Source organism: Rhynchophorus ferrugineus, unplaced genomic scaffold (assembly GCF_030347505.1).
Source record: "Rhynchophorus ferrugineus isolate W39M unplaced genomic scaffold, kcgeb_rfMv2 rfM5, whole genome shotgun sequence".
NCBI classification, from domain to species: Eukaryota; Metazoa; Arthropoda; class Insecta; order Coleoptera; family Curculionidae; genus Rhynchophorus; species Rhynchophorus ferrugineus.
This window is the reverse complement of record NW_027472584.1, coordinates 6,091,288-6,116,354: the sequence shown is the minus strand read 5'-3', so window position 1 is coordinate 6,116,354 and position 25,067 is coordinate 6,091,288. Positions and strand designations below refer to the sequence as shown.

The 25,067-nt window shown below is 30.0% G+C and overlaps 1 protein-coding gene across 2 annotated transcripts in view; it reads right to left on the bottom strand.

The window, feature by feature from the left end:
* Nucleotides 1-19,030, bottom strand: part of LOC143197595 (lachesin) — a 209,483-nt gene extending 190,453 nt beyond the window's left edge. For both annotated transcript variants that reach the window (XM_076406133.1, XM_076406134.1), the window contains exons 1-2: nt 18,920-19,030; nt 17,964-18,000 (exon numbers count right to left, since the gene is read on the bottom strand). The gene's annotated coding sequence lies outside the window, so the exon portion shown is untranslated. The remainder of the gene's footprint in view (nt 1-17,963; nt 18,001-18,919) is intronic.
* Between the last annotated feature and the right edge of the window lie 6,037 nt (nt 19,031-25,067).

Here is a 25,067-nt window from a genome sequence, read left to right as displayed (position 1 = left end):
GCGTCCTGTTAGCCACTGCGGCTACCGAGTCTTTATATATAACCATTTAAGTAAGATAACAATACCAGTTTTTGTGAAAATGTGAAATATAAATTGCGTATCGATATTCAGCTGAGCAAAAGTTACTGGTTAATGCAAAAGAGCACATCATCAACGAGTCGATTCTTTGCAAATTTGTGATTATTAAATCCCATTTCTACTTTTTTCGTAGGTACTTTTGGTAGTATAAATCTATACAACATATTATGCAAATAAAATTGAAGCACGCCAACAAGTTCTATTAATATTCATTCTACAGAAATTATATATATATATATATATATATATATATATATATATATATATATATATATATATATATATATATTAAGTACTCTGATTATTTCTGAAATAGTTGAAATCGATTTTTATTTTACATATATCAGACATTATCCAGATAACTATGAATGTGTGAAAGTTAGATTTAAACATTTTGGCTCTCAAAAAATCAATCATAAATACTAAAATTAATCTTAGAAATAATATAAAAAAGAATTCTCAAGCACGGAATGCTATGAACCTAAACAGTTTTAAGATGTGTACAAAATAAACTTAAATTGCTGAATGCTGATAGTATAACATTTTCCAAGCATACAAATGTACTAGGTATGATTCAAGAGCAAAGCAATTGAGTGTCCAAAGCTCGATTATTTATACTTCGAATCTAATGTTAATTGGTACTGGGTACAATGAACTGCTTTAGTTAAATAAAGTTATCACTAATGTCCATAAGTCCATATGTCAAGAACAGTAAAATAACATGCCACTGTCGAGTAGAAAATATGCAGTGGGCCATATCTTTATCTCTTTTTCTGCTTCTTCAATTAAATTTAAGTTACGCGTCCATCAATAATATTCTCTTAAATGGTGAATAGCATGAATACCGAATTTAACGTGTGAGTGATCCATGTCTCATATCTATTATGACATGTTGCATTATCTTGTTGAAACGAAAGCTTGTCCAAATTTAAATAACTTAAAATTAATTAAAAAAAAACAGTTAGCATGTCACTGTAGTAATCAATTTCATGTGATGCTGTTGCTATTTTAGTGGTACAATTACAAATCTCATACGAAAAATTTTTTAAAAATGCAACTATGTCTCTATTACTACAAGTGTATTTATACAACATCCTATCCGACAATTGTATTGGTTTACGTAACCTCTCAGATTAAAATGGGTTTCGTCCGATGAGGTTATTTACCTTTTTCCTGACCACAATCGACGTTAATTTAAATAACAATTTTTCAATAATTTAAAAATCTATTTCTCATAGTGAGCATTTGACGTACCTATAAATATCAAACGCCGTAGTTTTAAAAACATTCAATTAATGCATTAAATTATAAATACAAATCAACTATAACTAATAAAATTCTATAGTTAGAAATGTCACTATCGGATTCTTTATCTTTTATATTTATCCAATTACTAATATTCACAAAAATTGCAATTGTAAATAAAGATAGGGACGTTATATCTCCACAAATTATATTTTTCTTTATCAATTGTAAGTTTGTCCTTCAATAATTCCTGAAATTCCATTTTAAATATTAAAAACGGTTTTAACTGGATTGATTTGTTCGCTTTCGCCTATATTTATAAATATTTCTCAATTCAGGGGAATTTCAACGATTTACATGTAAAATTACAACCAAGATACTTAAATCGAGTTTAGACCCAAACTAACTTTTCTCTAAAAAAAATGTAGCTACAAAAATAAAAATCTCATATATAATTGTTTTATCTGTACTTGAACTTGAGCTACGTTTGTATTAAGTAGCTTAGGACTTTCTTTCAGTAATTGGTCTCGTTTACATTTCCTATTTTATGGTTGTTACCCAAATTCATTTGCCATGATAACAGATACTTCTGTCTCTGACACGACTAGAACAAACCACCCGCCTCAAAGAACGTAGCCTTGTTTGAAAACTTTACCAAATCGGAGGCTATGAACATATAATTACAACAGAAACTTTACATTTTTAGAAATATATAGTAAAGTATTAATTAAGTTTAGATCTTAATCTAAAAACGAAATGAAGGAAAAATTAGTAGATTGTTGTAGATAACAATTAGTTGTAATATGTGTATCATGTGTTTGAAAAAAATAGAGTAAACTGGTATCTATTACCTTTAATATATTCAAATATGAAGAAATAAATATATAATAAAAAATAAGTAATTCCGTATTATATATGATTAATTTTAGTTACATATTCCAGATTTTTTCATATCAGATTGAAAATTATTATTAATAGTTATAATAAATATAAATATAGATATATTAAGGGGCATCTGTATGATTTATAGGCCCCTAAGGCAAAAACTATTAATATCTTTTTATCTTTCAACTGTTCTTTTAATATAACTGATCATGCATTGCAACATATATGTGGGCCCATAACGTATACTGGTAATCTAATTTCATATCAAAAAAATGTAATAAGCAATTTTCACAAAGGGTGTTTCTGAAGAAAAGGTTATTTCTCCACAAATGTAATAAAAACATATATTTATGCATTTCCATAACATGTTGATGTACCATATTTACACTTTCAAAACTTTATAAACCAATATATAATGCGCCAATTACAACAAATTAGTATGATTCAATTATCATGAAATTCACCATTGAATTAATAATAACAATTGCTAATCTCACCTTTAGATAGCTAGATAGTTTATATGTTGACTGAAAATGTGAAATACTGAATATGTAAGCACATATCTCTAAAATTGGGGCTGATCCGTACTTTCTATAGCGATTTTTTAATTCTCTGGAAGAATATAGACGCGATTAGGATATTTTGGAGCTTGAAATACGTTCATTGTATTCGTTTGTGTTTCGATACAACATATGGAACATATGGAATGAAATAAAATTTATATTTTCGTTAGTTATTCAACTCGTTAGTAGGAGGATCACCCTGTTGTGTTGACTGTAGTTACTACCAGGTCAGAACAAAATATTTCATTTTCACTAGTGTATCTGTTTATTGGAAAACTGTATAAAAATATAAAAAATACATTGAAAATATGTAATAGTAACATATAATAGTGCCTTTTGTTTTTATAAGATTTTTAAATTTGTCAGTCCAGTTACTGTCTAACATAGGATATAGCGACTGATTATTGCTGTTCATGATTGTTATGGAACGGTTCGAAGCATCTTCAATTAGCTTAATAACTTCAGTATCGATAAGACTAATGCTAATATTGTTAAGCGGTCTTAGCATTGCTAAGATTATCAGCAACGTACAGATCATCACACAAGGTACAAGATCAACAAGATCTACCTACTCTAACACTGACATAACTGAAATTACCTTGTTTTGTAGATTTTACACTCTCGCCTACAAACAAATTGAAATAGAGCCACAGTTGTCTAATTCAAGCATTATTAATCAGTAATTCAGTAACTCAGTTACTGAGTTTATTAGCGCCTAATATTACTTAATTAACAGAAATGAGATTTATTTCATCTTTTAAAAAGTCACATTAATTAAAATATCAGCGTATTAATCTAGTTCTTCAACACGTTAACAGACAAGTAAGTAATCTATAATTTTCTTCTAATAACATAATACTGCAGTGGCATCCAATATCTTTTATCTTGTAGCGTTGCTACTGAAGGCGGTAAATAATGATGAAAAATGTTTTAATTATACATTCCCCCCAAAGTTACAAATTTAAAGCAAAAATGTGTGAGCGGTTATCACCCATACTAATAATAAATCAACATTTTTATAGTCTAAAGCTTTTATTAAAGCCATTAGTTTACTGGCATCCGTTTCGACTAGTAGAACAAGCGTGGATTCATGGAAGTATTAGCATGTCTGGAATTAAATATCCAATTTTAACTACTTTCTTTAGTCGTGCTTTTCTCAATTTTGACGCAATCTCATTCGTGACATATTTGTTAGCATTAAATAACATAATATAAATAATGCTCAGTTGTCTAATAATGTTACCTCAAAAAATATTTTATCTTTTAAAAAATAGATATATTAGCAGATATTTTGATAGATGGCTTTTGAAACTAAGGATTAATATAATATAATCACTGGCAGTAATATTTTGCGATTTGAAAAACAAATCGTCAATTTATGTAATTTTTTAGAATGGTCATCTTTTAGTTGATTTGTAATTTTTTTAAATGGTTTGATTCCTTTGAATATGTGCCCTGTTATGTGATGTTATCCAAGAGTTGTATTAATTCCATAATAACATGAGAATAGAATCTGTCCTCATGCCTCCTTGCTATTATCTTGATTTCCTGAGTGACAATCGGTATCCAAACGTCTTTTTATTTTCCAGCTTTGGGTCCAATTATTTATATTGTCACTTGCCTGTTGTAATTTTCGTGTGTCTTTCTCGCCATTGCCTCCGACAGCAAGAATCGCAGTATCGTCAGCAAATGTAGCCATTGTGATACTTTCCATTTGTGATACATCACTTATGTAGAGTAAGTAAAGAGTTGGCCCCCATACACTTTCTTGTGATATACCTTAGCTTATGTGATATGCTCTAGCTTTTTTTATTGTACGATCGGTATGTTGTTTCGGTAACATTTTCTGTAGCTTATGAACAAGGCCATCATATATTTATCTATATTTATCGAACATCTGTGCTACATCTAATAATGCAGCTGAACATACTTTTTAACTTCATAGTTTTTATTAATTACATCTGTTATTCTATAAATCTGGTCAATTGCTGAATGTTTGTTAATAGTCCCGAACTGGTGTACTGTAATAATTCCGTCTTTCAAACATCTGGGACACCTTTTAGTTGAAATCATTTTACAGAAATTATACCGTTATTAAGTCATAGCCTAGTGAATTATTTAGATTAACCCTGACTTTGACGTCTTTAGCGTGCCTAATTGAATCGACGAAATTTCACGTTCTACATCAGGCAAATTATGCTCAATATAAGTTTCGTTTGGTTTGAACATTTTTTCTAGATGACCAATAAGTGCTTCCGCTTTTTGATGATTGCTGCGTATCCAACTTGCACATAAGTCTCCTGTAGGTGGCTACCTAGAGTGAATAATCTGTTTCCTTGTCATCTATTAACTTTCTCAGATAGTTCTTTATAGATTTGTTTTTAATTACCAATATTTCCCTTTCTAACCTTTGGATTATATTATTTAAAATATTTTTATTTTCAGGCGTTTTTCAGCTACCATTTCCTTAGTTTCTTTCGCATAATTAATTCCTTTAATTGTATTCTTAATTTTTGGAATATTATTCTAAGCAGCTTGTTGAATATCTACAACTATTTTATCTGCTTTACAATTTATTTGTTCGGCTGTTTTAAGGGGTACATTTAGTTGAATTTGATTGTTCAATTCTTCAACAAAGCCTTCCCGGTCTGTTCTCTTGTTTGTTAGTATTGGATTTTGTTATTTCCTTATCATATTTTCACTCAATGCCACTGTTGTGTGATCTGAACTTATGTCAAAAGATTCCTTCGACTTCCATATAGTTGGATGTTATCTTTCTAAATATGAAGATATACGAATAACTATGAAAAAAACTATGAACAAGTCTGGGGTTTTTTCTGGATCAAGTTGTCAAGTTGATCAATAAGTTGGTTTTCTAGTTGAAAATTGAACTACATCTCAGTTCAACAGCTGCTTTATGAAGTGCATAACTTTTAAAAGATAGACAAGTTATCTTTGAATTTGATTTTGGTGGCAATCTCGAGAAATAATTAAAATGATCTTGAATATATCAATAAACTAATATCATTTCTAAAGGCCACGAAATTACTAAAATAGATCTAACTATTATATTAATTAAACTCTGTATTTTTCACTAAATTATATTTGTCTTCATATTTCTACTTGTTTTATTTTTGTTATATTTTACATTAATGCTATTACGATTTTCGTCATTATTGGTACGATGTATTATCTTTACATTAATATTTATAATAAGGTTATTAATATTGTACCTAATCTTGTACCTAAATTAATTATACTTTTAATGAATTTATATAATTATATACGACTCTCTGTGACTTTCGTCATTTTATGCCTTTTTTATAGAGATATTATCTAGGTTTCATCCATTGTTAATAACTGAATGAATCGGAAATAAATCATTCGGAATCTCTAAACAAATCCCACAATCATTTCAAACAAATATTTGTCATATCATGGTCTTCATATACCTGATGTTCGGATTATTTTTTAATATTTTTGAACTGATGAAGAAGATAAATATATATAACATAAATATCTTAATCTATAGATGAAGGAAAAATAATTTTTCAACCATATAACTGAAACAATAAGGCAACTTAAAGAATAGAAGAAAACAGCATTTTCATGAAATATTATCAGATAGAATTCTTTATTCAATTTTCCGTCAATTTAAATTATATGACCAGGCTTATTATTATCAAAGCATCCACAAACCATTACGCTACCACCACTATACTTAACAGGTCAATTGAAAAGTCCCCGGCCTGACACATAGATGGCGCTACTAGAATTAAATCCATAAGATTCTGTCATTGGGACGCGCATGGAAAAATTTTCATTGACTACCTTGAAAAAGGAAGGACCATCAACAGCGACTATTACATAGCGTTAATGGGCTGTTTGAAGGATGAGATCGCCGAAAAACGCACAAGAAAATGCACCGTGTCTCAAGTCAGTGAAAACGATGGCAAAAATTCATAAAGTGGGTTTAGAATTGGTTCCTCATCCACCGTATTCTTTAGATCTGGCCCCCAGCGACTATTTCCTATTCTCAGATCTCAAAAGAATGATCGCTGGGAAGAAATTTTCATCGAATGAAGAGGTGATCGACGAAACTAAGGTCTATTTTGAAGCAAAGGACAAATCGTACTACAAAAATGGTATCGAAAAGTTGGATGGTCGCTATAATCAGTGTATCACCTTGAAGGGAATTATTTTGAATAAAAAAACTAATTTTGCCAAAAAAATGTGTTTTACTATGGTAAGCCGGTGACTTTTTAATTGACCTGTTATATTTTATATATTTTAGTACATGCGATGCACGCTTATAAAGACTGCTCGTCTTTTGATCGGCACATAATTTTAACACGTGATATAGCACAGAATATGATCACTTATCAATGATAACTTATCTGGCACGAATTAAAGTGATCGGTAGAGTAAATTTGTACTTATAATCCCAACATCAAAAAGAAGTGGATTACAGAAGAAATCTACTTGAATGGATTATAGTTGTCGTAAAATTTTTGGCAACGAGAGAGCTTCCATTTTGCAGTGACAACGGAATTCTAGGATGGAATTTATTTGGTTTATGTGGAATGATTGAGTTAATTGTATCCATTTCTCGCAGATCATTTGAAAAATGTGGGAATCCTGGAAAAGGTAACATTTCTTACTTATCAACGACTATTATTACTTTTTTGACGTAATGGGTCACAGGTTCTAAAATATATATAAATGAAGTTAAATTAGTAAAATATCATAATGTTTACAGATTGAAGAGAACTACGATAATTCTTCCAAGATGTCGGTGAAATATAAGTACCTGCAAGATCTACAAACAAAAGTCAAGGAGAAATATGAATTTGCCACATTGTGTCGCATGCGGGACACTCATTATCTTGGTAGGTCTCCATGCTGCTGGATATATAGCAGAGGCATAAAGAATATAGACTAATAATCAACATTTAAAACTGCCAATTCTAATCAATCAACAATTGGCGGTGTTCCCTTTGTAGGTTTAAAACACATGTGCCAGTCTTTTATCAATATAAGGGACAGTTGATGACAAACTAATAACTTTGTTGATTATTGTTATAAGAACAGCCATAAAAACAATAAAGTCTAATACCAACATATGTGTTTAAAGATTTATTGCAGTATTTTTATGTTAACTAAAGATAGGGCTTATAAAAACTTTTTAACAATAATATATTTAAATATTTAATAAATTTAAAACGTGTTATTACATAATGGAAATACCTATGCTTCATTACCTGTTGCTCATTTAGTTCACATGAAGGAAACTAATGAAAATCTTATTATATTTTTACTGAAAATTAACTAATAAAATAAAATAATTAATATTTTTAACGCAAAAAAAAGTTTTAAAATAAAATAAGTATGTAATAATCGTTGTAATAACTAAATAAAAATAAACAAAAACCTTATTTGGCCTATATACTATACGTATTTTACATTCTACTATATATACACAATTTAGCTTAATACCTATCTATACCTATTTATGTATTTACACTTTTATTTTAACTAGTATCAACTGATGACTTTGAAGTCGGTGCCGAGTGCCTCAAATAATATGAAAATAATAATATAATTTAGTAACATATATAAAAAATTAAATTACGAACAAAACAAGTCTAATTTGTTGCTCGTACCGACTTCAAAGTGATCAGTTAGTAGTAAGAATAATATTGTTAATAGGTTTAGCTATGTATTAAGCTAAATTATGTGTATATAGCAGAAAATAAGATACATCTAGTAGATAGGTTAAATAAGGTTTTTGTTTCTATTTATTTAGTTATTACAACGATTACTTTGTACATATTTTATTTTAAAACGTTTTTATTTTCTTGAGTTAAAAATCTAAGTTTGATTATTTTTTAATTCTTAGTAAGTTTCTTATTTATTTTTTCAAGTCGGTTCAATTTTTCTGTTCATTCATTATGTTTACACAAAGCATATATGATTATTACTTTTCCTGAAGATTCTTATATAAACAAAATAGTTACCATTCAATAATAATAATACATTTACATATTTTGTCATTCAAAGTTTTAAAGTTGTTATAAGGGTATATATGACTTATATTATAGGGTATATACTATAATACTTAACAGTAATACCATTATCATAAATTCTGTATTTTAGTCGAACAACTTAAATCTTATTATCTAAATACGAAAAATGCGGGTAAAACTTCTACGCAGTTAAGTCGATTTAGATGACCTGTTAACATTTTGGTTAATTAAAAGTTTATTCTTTTTTCAGAAATAATCAGTACAAAAATAAATCTTTATCGTCGTGCAGATTGAAAAATAATGGCATTTAGCCAAATACAAGGAAAATAACGTAAATTATTACTTCATTTCTTTGAGTGGTTTATCCAAATCTATTATATTTATATTAAATTTATCAAATTTCTATCAAATTTATTATATATTTTACATAATAGGTTTGTGATTCTCCGTTAATTCTCGGGTATTATGTGATTACAAAGGAGATGCTACAAAATTAATTATATTGGCATCCAAAAGGTACAAATTACCTCCTTAACCACAGATGGTAAGGAAAACACATTTCTTTAAATAAGATAATTTTCTAATTACGTTGCCAAATCTTTATATATCTCAATTTATGAATTCCGTTGTATCTAGTTTTTAAGTGCTTTTCTTACTATTTAAGCATTTTCTACTTCATTAACATAATACCTTCAGTTTTTCCAAAGCTTACTGTACAATGTATTATATTGTTTCCTGCTTTTACTGAAAATATAAAAAATGCTGTTCAACGAGAACAATTTCTTAAAGGAACAAACGCTCAAAAATACTTTTTAAAATTTTGCGAGTACTATAAGCTCTATTTGGTGTATTGGTTTTAACCATTTATTTTTAAACTTTTTATTATCTATTATTTCTAATAATTTGGAGTTCACAATTAAAATATAAATGAATTAATATAATTCACCGAAACGCAATAGTGCTCAATCAAAGTTAAAACAATTTTCAATCTTACATGTAAGTAAATTATTAGATGAAAAATAAATCAGAAAAATTTTCGTTTCAAAATGAATCACAAGTGTTCAGTTAGTGGCTTGACTGGGATGGTTATTCTTTGTTGTATTTTAAACTGTTGTCCATAAGCAATCGCAACTAAAGCAGCCACAAACATAAAGTACAACCATAACATGGCGAAATTCGAAGCAGCGGCTATCACAGCTGTAGGAGGGCCATTCTGTTGTTTTAACCGCTGCGGCTACCGACTCAGCTCAGGTAATTTCGTTATCAAAACTAATATAAACAATTATAATGATATAAACAATGATTGAAGAAGAAAACAACTTGATAATTGATAAAATGTTCCTGGAAATTTGATTAACTAGAGTATCTGGTTTATATGGCGGAGGAAAAAGGGAAATAAAAAATAATTATGCTTTTATAAAGAATTATTATAACTACAAACAGTTAACGGTAAGGCCAAAAGAATTGTCTTAGGTTAAAATAAGAGGCTGATTTATGGCGTTACAATAATACAATTGTCTTTTATGTTGATTAATATAACGAAAGATAATATAGTTTATACAAAATATTATTATATCATATTTTCAGAGTATTAAAATTAGTTATATTTTGGAATCTTTTTCTCCTGAACTCGGAACAATAAATGTCTCTCTGTTATGGTATTAAGTAGAATATTTCTCCTTTCACATAAATGTACACCTTTTATTAAAAGCAAATCTAATAATAGGAAGTGGTATCAGACCTCTTGTACTGCTTCATAGTCCTTCCAAGTAGGGGTTGGATATTTCTGGAAAATACAACGGTCACGAGGGCGAATCTTCGGCAATAAAACACGGTACAACAGTTCGATTGGGGCGGTACCGATAGAGTCGTGAAGCCTCTGATATTAGAACAATTTTTAAAAAGTTATCAATTTACGTTGAAAACTGTTTTATTCAAGGAAAAGAAAGGCGACTTATTGAACGGCGATATAAAACTCTGAGACCTATTAGAAAACAAACTAAACCCATCTCAATCGTTTGCCATTCAGATAGTCTTATAACAGATGGGTAACTTATAACCCTTGCGTATGGCTCCAAATGGGCGGTTGAGGATCATAGCTATAACAGAGGCAACCATACTAGGGAATTGTCCGAATAAACATGGAATTATAAATTATGACTATGTGTAATTCAAACAAAATTACCCCAAGCGGCTTAAATCTCATCATCAGTTCGGATTTGGCTAATATCCGGTGGCTGAGGCTGGTTCCAAGGATTCTGGGAAAGCCAAGCTCATATAATATCAATATATTAAGACATATAAATATGCAAGAAGATCCGTTCAAAAGATGAGACTCTATAAATAGAACGCCACCAAGAACCTAAACATTTTCCGTTCCTAATATAGAGCATGAAAGAGGCAGAGAGTCAATGTCGTATCAGATTCTCGATTTGAATAATGGGATTAACAGCAGTAGTAACTCGGATTTCAATGAAATATCAAAGGAATTGAGAGATTTTCGGATGAAAGGGGTAAAAAATAGTAGACTGTCTGTCTCGCTGAGAATGATTTAATCATTGTGAATGAAGGGGATAACGAACCTTTCATGTACAAAACTACAGCTCTACTATAGGCTTAACAGTGGCCACACAGCATTTAATCGAGGATAAGCCTACTACTACATTTAGTTTAATATAAAGCACAGTAGAAATTGCTTCAGTCCTAACATGACAGTTGGATGGAAGCTCAGGAAATTAAATATACAGAAACTTAATATTATGAACATGCAAATAGCACGACAACTTACAGAAAAACTCTTAACTATATAGGATAAGGTAATGCCAAAAAATGCCACCAGTAAGAAGGCAGCCAATGCGTTGTTGCACTGAGTCGATTGCAGAACTACATCGAGGCTATCTAAACTGGCTAGAAAATATACTATAGTGAGAAGAAAACAATTGATAATCCACAAAAATATTTCAGACAATTTCGGTCAAAGTAGAAAAAGATTAAAAGTGTTAATTGCTAAGGCCAAAAGAAAATGTTAGAAATCTCTTTGTGATTATGTGGATTGTAGAATATGGGTAAATGTGATACTGATATTAATTCTAACTTTTTATATTTTACAATTCCCGAACCGGAAATAGCTTAAATAGACTGAATACTGGAAAAGCCTTTTATCCATAAAATAACTCAGCAGAGATAATCGGAGCAGCCATTACACCTAAACCCTAACTTATTCTAGACGACCTTAGGAGAAGGGTAAACGAATTCTTAATAAGGGTAATATAATAATATATCCAATATCTCCATAGATTAACTGTCTTCAGTGTCTTGAGTAAGATCAAAATATCTACAATTTAGTAGTGGCGTCCCACAGTGCTCGATACCTGGCCCCATCCTATGGAAACTTATGAAATAACATACCCTAACTGAAATCATGCTAGCGATCATAGCCAACCCTACCTAGCTTCGGAGTGATATGTGAATGGAGCAGAGGAATCCACTGGCTACATTGCGAAGACAACTGAAAAAATGGAACGAGCAATAACGACTCTGTCTCGGTTAATATCAAATATAGCGGGTCCAAAAGCGAGAAAGAAGCTACTTTCGTATGCAGTACACTAAACCGCTCTACGTAGCCCCAGAATGGTACAAGTCGAAAAATCGAGGTCCTTATTGTAAAGTTCGGACGTTTTCAACAAACTATGTATATATGTAGTTAATATAAAACCAGGAAGTTGGAGATGTTCCCGGAACCTCCTCTATACATTTTCAAATAAAGGAACAACATGACTTGCCGAGGAATGAAGAAAGAAGAGGTCAAGACAAACGTTAAGGCTATGTTATATGATTGTTGTAAAAAATACGTATATACGATCAATGCTTTTATGTTCTTTAATAAAATATATGTGCATGTCCACTACCCTATTCCTGTTACCTAATGGGATTCATTTTCTAAATATGATATTTCTAAGATGTAAGAATAACACAAATTAGAGAGAGTTAAATCAGGCAAATAGGAAATATATTGCAAAAATTCATTCTTGTTTTTCTGCATGAACGTAATTACATGAGAAGTTGCAGATATTTTTATCTGAAATTTCTAAGTCTCAAAAATTTAGCCAGGACATTGCTCACACTGCCTAATGAGACCTGATTTCTGCTAAATATATTTTGATCGAACGTGATGGAACGTCTTCTTGCCAAATCAAACACAGCTTTTTATCTATTTTATTCGACTCCACTTTGTGATATGATGTTTAAAAGTGAATAATGGAAAAATTAAACAAATCTCTCACAAGTTATTGTATAAGGCTAACAAATGTTATAACATATATTTTAAATAGGATTGCTTTGTACCAATATCCGTAAAACCATCGTTTAACAAATCTTCTTCTTCTAGGTTGCCTATCATTGATGTAATTTTTTTTATCAAAGTACACGTATATATGATAAGGTAAATCGTGACGATATAATTAGGATATTACTAGTAGTTTAATACAATATTTTTATCAGAAAATTTTAATTATATTTCCCGCTTAATTATTTTTTATTTATCAAACGCTTCTATTCATATTTATTGACATGGACTCTTCGTACACTTATTTATCAATCAAGTACGTTTTAAGCACCTTTAACTGACTCTTCGAGGTTCTTTGACACTGCTATCAAAGTCGTCACTTTAAAAATCCCAAACAAGTGTTAATAAAGGGAAATATACATATTTCGTTTTTCAACAAATTATGAATGTGGTCAGAATTAGGCTTTTTATGAAACCAATTTAACTTACTTCCATACGTTTAAAACATATTTGTGTAGGTTACATGTAGCTTTGTGTGATGTTTTAACGAGATTTTCTTCTCAGTTCAGAACGATTATATAACAGATACTAAAGTAATTAATACTACTAATTGGTCGGTGCATTTTATTTCAGATCACTAACATATTAAATTGTTTTAATTTTAGTACTTTTTTAAATTTTAATAAATAGGCGTATCATCAGTAATTCGGAAGTTTTTTGATTAAACTATGGTGATACCTGATTTCAAAAATCTAGATAAAAAAATGAAAAATTTGTGAAAAATTTTAGCACATCCACCTTTTTTATTAAATATTAACTAAATTAACTTAAATAGAAGATGATATATTAATTGACACTGACTACATACCGTTTTATAATTTGTTTCTAAATTTATCTGCCAATGACAGCAATCATTTCGGTGTTAATGAAGAGATTTTTTTGAATATTAGATGGTTGGTTTACTGGCCACGAGCAACGGTTCTAGGGTCGTCAGACAGTACACATTATTGTTGTTGACAGTTTCAGCTCGGTCATTTATAAACACAAGGTCAATTAGATGTATATGGCTTTCTGTTGCTGATGGCTGATGCAAATCGACATTTTTAAGTTTCGTTCCGAAGGCGGAATTAATTTTCTAAGGAAAAACTTTCTGAACGAATGCTCGGGATGTTCTAAATGATGTTCAACCATATCAATACAATTATTTAAATAAAATAATTAATTTTGATACAAAATAATAAATAGGTACCTTTTCGTACAATTATTAATTAATTTTAAGCTTTTTTAATTAGGGTGTTGAATTTTCATTAGAATACCAAATTTATATATCAATCAGCTGAAAAGTCTCAAATGTAAATAACATATATTACATATCAAGTTATTTTCCTTGAAGATTGATATAATTACTTAATGATTAATGATTAAAAATTAAACAATGATTAAATATTTAATTGAAATACACAATGCATCTTTTTCAAAATAAGAACTTTAAGAGAATGAATTCCAGTTCTCATTGTTTATCACATCATGAAATATACGAATTTTTCTGTTTATTGCAGCTAAACATGCAAAATTACATCATGAGCATCAACACATTAATTATTTAATACGCATTTAACATTTGAGATGTTTTCATGAAACAGCTTAAAACAATATCATTGATGTTTATATCAATGTATGTAAACTAATTATAGCAATCAGTTATGGCTGATTTTCTTGACTTATGTAGTCAAAGTTTTAAAGATCGATACTTCCAAAATATGATATGGATTTTTATGAAATGTCATATATGAGTCAAATCGAGGTATGTTTAATTTAATTTGTAGTATGATATGCTCTACAAGAAATTAACTATGGTTCTATTCAATTCGTTATCTAACAGGTCATTTGAAATGTCCCCGGCCTCGTACATAGATGGCGCTACTAGAATTAAATCCATATGTTTTTTAGCCCTAACCAACAAAAGATGCGTGTATATATTGCGTGCTTGTGAATTATAGCATTTTGAGTGAAGTAACTTTTGTTATTGTGAAAAAAAATGGATAAAAAGGAATTTCGCGTATTGATAAAATATTGCTATTTGAAGGGAAAAAAACAGTTGAAGCAAAAACTTCGCTTGATGTCGAGTTTCCGGACACTGCCCAAGGAAAATCAATCATCAAGGATTGGTATGCTATGTTTAGACGTGGTGAAACGAACACCGAATACGGTGAACGCAGTGGACGCCCAAAAGAGGTTGTTGCCGACGAAAACATTTAAAAAATCCACAAACTGATTTTGAATGACCGAGTTTTTGCGTCGATATGTGACAACGGATGAAACATAGCTCCATCATTTCACATCGAAGTCCCGTTCCAAAGCGTGCGAAAACGCAACAGTCCGCTGGCAAGTTTATGGCGTCTGTATTTTGGGATGCGCATGGAATAATTTTCATTGACTTCCTTGAAGAAGGAAGGGCTATCAACAGCGACTATTACATAGCGTTATTGGACCGTTTAAATGACGAAATCGCTAAAGTGCTGCTTCGCCAAGACAATGCACCGTGTCACAAGTCAGTGAAGAGGTGATCGCCGAAACTGAAGCCTATTTTGAAGCAAAGGACAAATTGTACCACAAAAATGATATCGAAAAAGTTGGAGGGTCGCTATAATCAGGTTATCATCCTTGAAGGGAATTATGTTGAATAAAAAAAACTAATTTTGCCAAAAATTGTGTTTTACTATGGTAGGCTTTTATGGAGGACTTTTCATTTGACCTGTTAGTTTTATATGCTAAAGTATGATGATAAAAAGAACGCAAGGCAATATTGTCTGAAATCGATTATATCATTTTAATACTGTATTATAAACCATTTTAATTTATTACAATCTTCCTTGCCAAATATATTCAATATATATTTTGCTATAATGTATCAAACTAATATTTATTTATATAATATAAGTGCAAAAACACTTCTATTATAACCTGAGAATAAGCTACTGTAAATTATACCTTTCATAAAAGTAGTTTTTGCAATGAACTCTGTTTTGATCAGATTGATCAAATAGGGTAAGATTCACATTTCAGAATCTTCTGTATAAATTCTTAACTATTAATAGAAAAAAAAGATTAATTTATAAACAAATATAATTGAGAAGCACTTAAAATAAAGTTATATACACAGATATATGAGCATAATGTCCAAAAAAATATAATATTTACAGGATTTGAAGGTTCTTTGCATAAAATAACATTTCCATTTACTATATTATGAAATTATTTAGTATATACAGACGCTAAACATGGAAGATTGAATATCGCATTTTCGGCATGAATTACTTTTGGTTTAATTACTTTTGATGCAAATAAACTTGCTGCTCAAATACTGCTGCACCATATTCCTATTATCAGTTTTAGTTTTCACGATTTAAAACTAGTGACATCAATGACAAAAAATGACCTGAAGGACCAATAAGCTAAAAGAAAATTAATTGGAAAACTTATTTGTCAAAAATCCAGCTCAAACACTCAAAGAACTTCCAGACAGATTATCAGTTGATGAATCGAGATTTAAGAGAGCTGATATGATTACATGTGATGGGAAGCATCCAAAAAGAAGAAAAATTGTTTCCACACCAACAAGCTGAAAATTCCATTTCGAACCTTCGCGGTTATATTGATTGTCAAGTATAAAGAAAAGTGTTTGTTGTGTAGGCATTGTGATTGGCGATGAAAAGCGGATGTATTACGACAATTCTAAGCGTAAAAAGTCATGACTCATAAAAGCCATCCAGATAGACACAGAGGCGGAAAGTTCATAATAATAAAGTTTTGCTGTATATATGGTGGGATCAGCAAGGTGTAGTATATTATTAGCCACTAAAATCGAATGTAACTGGTACTGTAAATATCTATCGGAATCAATTACTCATTATCATATATTGTACCAATTTTTAGTTCCATATCAAGTGAAACAATTATCAGAATACATGCAAGCACCTAACAATTACTGATACGATAATGATAGTCCTAAGAAAACCAAACCATACAAATATATTTTCCTTCGATAGTAAAGTATACGGACGCTATATGTCCTAAACACTATCAATATAATCAATGTTTCCATTCTAATCGGTACTTAATATCAGTCTCAACTTGATGAAAAAATAGATTTAACTATTGATGGATTAAAACTCTTAATATTTTATTCGAATGTTAATACTCTCGGCAAATTCTAACAAATATTCGTAATATATCAAACTATTTCATTCATTCAACATTTACAACAACATATTCAAAATAATTCAACATTCAGTTGATGGGACCATTAGTATATTTCACCTCAACTGTATATACTCACACATATTGGTACAATCTGTAAGTAATGCCACATTTCTGGTATAACTTTATTTCTGTTACTATAAAAATTCGGAGATTTCTGAGCAAAAAAACTTCAAATGATTTTTACAAGCCTGTTCTTAAGATAGTTTTAATCCCTGTTGAAATATGGTGCTCTTCATCGATAGTTTATGTAGAATTTCGCCAGTATTTTCAACAATTGCCTGGCTGGCCGAGTTTATATTTAATATCGAAATTTTCTGAAATAAATTTAAACCCTCATCACCATAAACACCACACAATGTTCTATGAGGCTGCGCTGCAGTTTTTCCTTCTCATAGCAATAACATTACACTAAATAATCGAATAACACTACTTTTATATACTTGATACCGAAATTATTTTGCTTTACATATAATATATGTATATATACACGTCATTTTAACATGTTTTATTGTAATAATGTTAAAACAGAAACATATATCTTATATATATCTATACATATATCTGAATATCTTATTAAACTCATTCTAATTATTAATTGTGATAAATTATTTTACTTACCAAAGTTGTTATCCAAAAAACTGTAGATAGCCAAGACCTGCATACAAATTATATGTTAGTTATAAATACCTAAAATTAAACATTTTTATTCAAAACATCACGTTTATATTATATGTATTAAATATACAGTTAATTATCTGTAAAAATGCAATATTAACTAAAATTCATCTAAAAACCATATAGATATAAGAATATGTTAATTAAATAAATAAAAAGGAAATTTTATTATCTAAAGGATAGCTCATTGTTCCTCTCAATTGAAGCCGACGTCTTTGTTGACATTTGAGCGTCCACATTATATTAGCAACTATATGAGTGTTTTTAGTTTAACACTATAGAAATTATTTTACAGATATCTATAGAACCATAATTTTTTTCTAGTTATATTTATAAAAAACGACTTAATAAAACGATTATAATATTTATTATAAATATTTGTAGTTTTATCTTATTGTAAATGATGGAAGCTTATATATAACCCGAAGAAATGAAAATTTATCAGATATTTTACCGGCCAAAATACAATCTTATAAAAATAATATTAAAACTGGTTTCCGTGCAAAATTGTTAGAAAAACATGAACGGCAAGAGTTTATTTTACGAATGTATTTATATAGAAGACCTTCTCTAAAAGAACTTCTCTTCTCATTTTTTAATAAACGTTTTCACCTTGGGGTTTTTTTTCATCATTGATTTTTGTTGTTAGAATATGATACCGTTGATTAACTGAAAACTTTAGCAAGTATTAATAAATTAACTGTTTTGCAATTTGTGTTCAAGAATAACATTTGTATATTATTTGTCTTGTGTTATTTACACCTTTAAAAACTAAAAACGAATCCGTATAAAGGAGCTAAAACTAACTTAAAATGATTTGGTTTTTGTTGTAATATTAAAATTGCATTAAAAACTATTTTTTAACAGCAACAACCGCACAAGTTTCCCAGTACACTTACACTTCTACCAAAATCACTAGCCAGGACGTTTGGTAAAGCCACCAACTAGATTTAAAACAACAGCCGCTGAAATTTCAAAAAAAAGTTGCGTTAAAACACGATAAATTGCGCGCGAATTTCTATTTCCAAGTAGTAAGCTTTCCAGACTAAACTCCCACTCTGGATACTGAACGTGAACTGTGCGAAAGTATCAGTTAGCGCGTGCCGAAGCTTTTGAAGTTTGCGATGTTGCCGAATAATTTTCAAATTAAAATACAGTTTCGTTTTTATTATATAAATGATAGAGTTTTATTGTGTTTTTTCGTTAGTTTCTTGAATATTTAGAAAAAGAGGGTTAAACTGAATTTTATCGCCTTAAAAATATGTGATTTTAAATTTAACAATTATGATATTGTAATAAATTTACAAGTCTATAATTTATTACACTTATTTGATTAAGAATTGAAGGAAAGTAAATACAATATTCGTTTATTATTATAATTTGTAATATTCCATTGAATTTGAACTTTTGCTATTGATTATAGTTAACGTTGCTGGATCTAATATTGTAATAAAAACGATAGTTTTTGCAATACGACTCAGAATTGCAATAGAATTCTAGAACCTGACAACGTTCGGCCACATGCTATAAAATCAATGAAAACTTATAGAAACCCTTGAATGAGAAATCCAATTCTACCGTATGGACAAGGCATAGTTCCTCCTGATTTTTTTTTTTTTCGATTTTACCCTTGCTCTTGCTTCAAATTCGGAAGGCCACTTGCATTACTAAATTATCCACCATTTCAAAAGGTGAAATCTAGATTTGGAAAATGAGTAACATTGAATTTGCAAACAGCACCCCATTCGAGACCATTACAATATATCTAATTTTCCATTAGTTCCATTTTACATCTTCTACGCAAATTATATTCAAACCGAAAATAATAATTTATTAATAGCATAACTTATAACATTTAGCTCGATAAGTACGAAAAATAAACCAAAAAATAAAACGTGCATATATCTTGATATTTTGGAAAAAGTAATATATGAGCAAGCATCTATTATTGTTGTTAAATATTAGTTTCCTTCTTACCAGCTAAAGGTTAACAAACCTTATTTATAATTGCCACGTATACTTTGATATAAGCCTGGTGTCATTACAGACAGTAGGCAAGATTATAAAATTCGGCTATTCCATTTATAGCGGTAACCGTATTTAAGATTCGACTTTCTTTTAATACTTTTAAATATAACAAACAAGGATATACCTGCTAATAATAAAATTTTTAATATTTCTTAAAAGCAGCTATAATTTCATTTATTTCGATTGAAATTCATTAATTGGATAAACTAAGTATTTTACTAGATATTAGAAAAAAATTTATTACTTGCACTTACAATTCTTCCCGCACTGCCTTTATAATATTAAAATATACTTTAAACATCTCCTGTTCTCAAAATTATGGCTCTCAATTCTCATTCAGTATTTATACAATTTTTGTTACTAAAGAAAAACATCACTGCCACAAAACTGAACAAAGTCCACTGCCTTTGTAATATAACAAAAATAATCCAAAAAAGGATTAATTGGTTGAACATATATCTACTAGGAAAGTATTGTAAAATATAAATTACATGTAATGATTATATAATTATTTCATTTTTATTTTTGTTACCTAACTAATTTTAATATAAATATTGAAAATTAAAAAAATCATTTAATTAATAAAATTCCATAATTACAATAATGATCATATTCAACACCCTATATATATATATATATATATATATATATATATATATATATATATATATATATATATATATATATATATTAAAATGATTGCCTTGAAAAGTTTCGTTTTTTTAATAAAATTATTTTAAACGAGAAACGAAAAAGTGGACGGAATGAAAGGAAACCGGTAACACTGTAACAATTACGGCAGAAAATGAAGTAGAACAGATATTGAGGAAGTTACAAACGAGAAAAAGTTAACATGGCAATAGGGCAAGACAGGGGGGGAGTTGTGGGAGCGGCACCCGTTACGCCCCGCCCCCGGCACCCTGAAACAAATGCGACGAAGACCGAAGTAACTGTTGCTTTTACGAATCTGCCCCTCTGACCCCGCTGCCTATCCCGCCGAGAACGGGTGCCTAGAATATAGGAGGGGAAGAGGGGGTTTCCTGCGAGCGCCCCCTTATTCGCTTACGGAAATCTGCACAGGAATGCAATTTCATCAAAGCATACAACGCCATTGTATTCTCAGTCCAGATCACAAGAACCGGCCACATGGAAAACAAAGTTATAAGTCTCGATTACGGTTTCATTACGTCGGCTTAGACGGCACGCGCTAAGCCTCAATTTTCAACAACCGGCATATATCTCGGCTTTTCTCCATTTCCAGGCCACACCGATATACTCTCATTATCAGCCATTCATAATTTTGAACGTCTTAAATTTACGATTGTATTACCGATGTATTAATTGTTAATTCACATCATGAACGTAGTTTCTCGTTTCTTAAGTATATCATATTGGACACATCTGTATTAAACAATATATAGGCCCAAATATGGAATTGCAAGAAATAATTCTGCGAGACGCTTTACTTTTCCTATTTAATTCAAGTATGTTATGCTATGTTATGTATTTTCGGTATTTCAGTGCAGTTACAAAATCCTCGTTCAAAAATAAGGAATTATAATTTAACCGGAACCGAAACAAAACCATCAGAGGAGGTACTTATCGATTGCAATTAATTTGTTTAAAATAAGTATAAAAATATGTAATTTAAATAAGACATAAATCCGACAAACTAATTATTGAATTAAATAATACCGGGAAAAATATATATAGATGGCTTTAAAATCGGATTTTTAAAAGTAAGTTTTATAAAATATTCTATAAAAAGATAACCTCATGTGGTTACTCAAAAATGCGTCAAAACATATTGTACTTTAGAAAGGGAGGCCCAAACTTTACTTCCGAAAAGTGAAAGATGATAGGCAGACTCATCGAAAATTGTATGGTACTTATGCTAACAGAAGCTAACGTTTTCGTTCTTTCATGAACATTTTGATGTTAAAGATGATCCTTGCACTGGCCGGCCAATCGTTGCGCCACAAAAAGTGAATAACACTAAAATAAAAATAAAGTTTTGAAGCATTTATATACGACTAATTAGTGTATGAAATAGTTCAGTTTCAGCTTTCATAAATTTAAATAGTATATGTTTAATACGTTCCACATTCTAGAAAAGTACTCCCTTAAATAGCATATGTGTTAAAAGAGCATTTTAAAGCGCATCATCCGTGTAACTCAAGACAGCTACATTTTTCTCTTTTGTTTTTTTACAGTGCTAAAAACAATTTACCTTCTACGAATATAAATGTGTGTCCCAAGAGTGGTAAAATAAAACAATGATGAAAGTTGTGATTGCGGAGTAGATTACTAGTAATGTTCAATTGCATGATCATGGCAAGTACAGCATGGGTGTGATTACTCTAATGGTGGGTACAGTTAGTTCCAGTGTTCGCCACATGACGTTCAGCGCTTGACGACGAACAGAACGTTGTTCTGGGAGCCGCGGATCAGGCCAACAAATTTGAGCGAACGGGGGAATAATTGGCACGATTATGAACGACATAGGTTTTGGTTTCGACAAAATAACCCTGTTTTTCCTTGTAACTTAATTATTACTATAAAAATTATTTTGAATGATAAATATGTGTCTAATATATATTAATGATTAATAATAACACATATAATTATATAAAAACTTCATTAAAAAACGTGACAAATTAAAATATTCATATTTTACTTACAAGAACCTTGTTATGAAATCTGAAGTAATATTTAACATTGATTTCTATTTTGAAAATGGTAATTTAATAAAACGTCTCATAAAAATATGAGTTGTTTTTCTTATTTTTCAGTGAAGGGAATTACATTTATTGATACTCTCCATAGTACAAAACTTCAAATAATATGGAAAAAGTATTTCACAACTGGCCAGAGAAAAGGTGTTTAATAATTATTAAAAATTGTGAATTGTGTCGACCATTTTAATGCACGATGAAGGAGCTGCCACTAAGCACTAATAACCACAGTCCAGTTTTTGGTCAGACGATCATTTTGTACGTTTGAAAAAGACTGGAACCATATGTTTTCATATGTGCAGATATGATAGATTCATTTTACGTGCAATAACTTAAACATTTCAAAATCGTCGACGTTTGACTTTCGCACAGTAAAGACGTGTTCGGATAGACGGTCAGTGAAATGAAATAAAACAGAATAATATTATTCCATTTATAATTATTCTACAATATCAATTTGGATTTCGTAATAAGCAAATATAGTATAAATATATAGACTGGTAAACCTTACAAATACAGAGCTGTTAAGATGCAAAAAAATGTTACGATAAATGTTAAAAGACACTACTCGGCTGCATTCTTGGATATTATTAGGCCTCTAAAAGGTATGGTACCCAAAGCTACAAGTTAAACTAAAAAGTCCTCTTCCTTATTTTCAGCCACTGAAACTTTATATTATGGTGATTACAGACTTGGACGAACCAAACGTTTGGGGCCTGCGCAAAACCATGCGCAGATTCGCATGCCAGTTGCAAGATTCGGCGAATAACTCCATAGGGTAATAGAGATGCAACTCAATAGAGGACTCTGGCGCAAAGTTTTGCTGTGCCCAACATCCAGAGGGAGCCATAATGGGCCATTCAAGAAGTTGATTGGTTAATTTAAATCTCCATTATAGCTACCTGTAAGAAAAATATTTTACTGTGAAGACATTTGGTTGGCTCATTAGTAATGTTTGACACGTGACAACCTTGATGTTATGTTTAATTGACCAATGACATTTAAATAAAAAACAATTTTTTTCTGAAATAAATTTATTAAATTAAATTCAATTAAATATACATATAAATATAATATTTAAAAATAAATAAATATAAATATAATTTATAACAATAAATATAAATTTATAATGTAAATTTATCTACAAAATATAAATATAATATAACAATAAATATATCTATAAAATATAAATATTAATTAAAATATAAACCATAAGCGAAAACTTTGGTGCATTGCAAATAAAAATTATCTCTTCCATTTCTCCGTCAGTACTTTTAATATTTCATCCGAAAGAATCATTATGGAATGCACAATTGAAGGGTTTTAAATTTACGTTTTTTAAGCTTTTGACAAAAATGTTGTTATATTATCGACGTGGCAAAATCGCTAAATAAAGTAAGATACTCAAAGACCTACTGACTATTAGTATATACTGTATATTAAAATAATAGATTGTTATTAATTGTTAGAGTCTGGGGAACGAGATATTGTCTTGCCTCTATAAAATCAGTCCCAATTTGTGGGTCTGCTGATTTATTCATAATTGTATGTAAACAAAAATCACAATTAATTTCTTTTTTAAAAAGTTTTACTAAATAACCTGAGATGTACACTACGGTACAACGTAAAACTTTGTTTGCTCTTACAGGAACATCTGGACTGAAGTTATAGAGTCAAGTAATTAACAGTAAGAATGAGCAGAAAGGGGGATACTGGCTGACCGAATACAAACTTTACCATTGTCTTCTGGAGTTTGTTCAAATGTCAATGATACTTGCTTCGAACACCCTGGTTGTGGGCCTGGATCGATGGAAATAGGTACTACAAATATAGTAAGACAATTTAGAAATTAATGGTAACAATTATGAACAGAAATGTGACTGACTCCTTCAATTTACCTTCTATATAATTTTGATTTTGATCCACATTTGTACATATTCTGGGCTCGTGCTATTATTTTCACCATCACTAAATTGTTCATAAGTACTTAAAGGAAAGTTTAAATGTATCACAAAAATGTCTTACATGGTGACGATAATAAATCTGTTTCATGTTTAACCCAACCAGTTTAGGATTTTTAATATTCTCTACTCATTGCTTAAAGATCGTTTTTTTAACGGAAAACGATGATGTATTTCCTCACTATCTGTGCAATCGGGCACACAACACTTTCTAGAACGGGAATGTATTTCAACTACCGACTTTTATATAGTGATAAAAAAAATAATTTAACGTATAAACGTTATAAAAAGCTAACTACACTGTTCTCTATATAGGGCACACT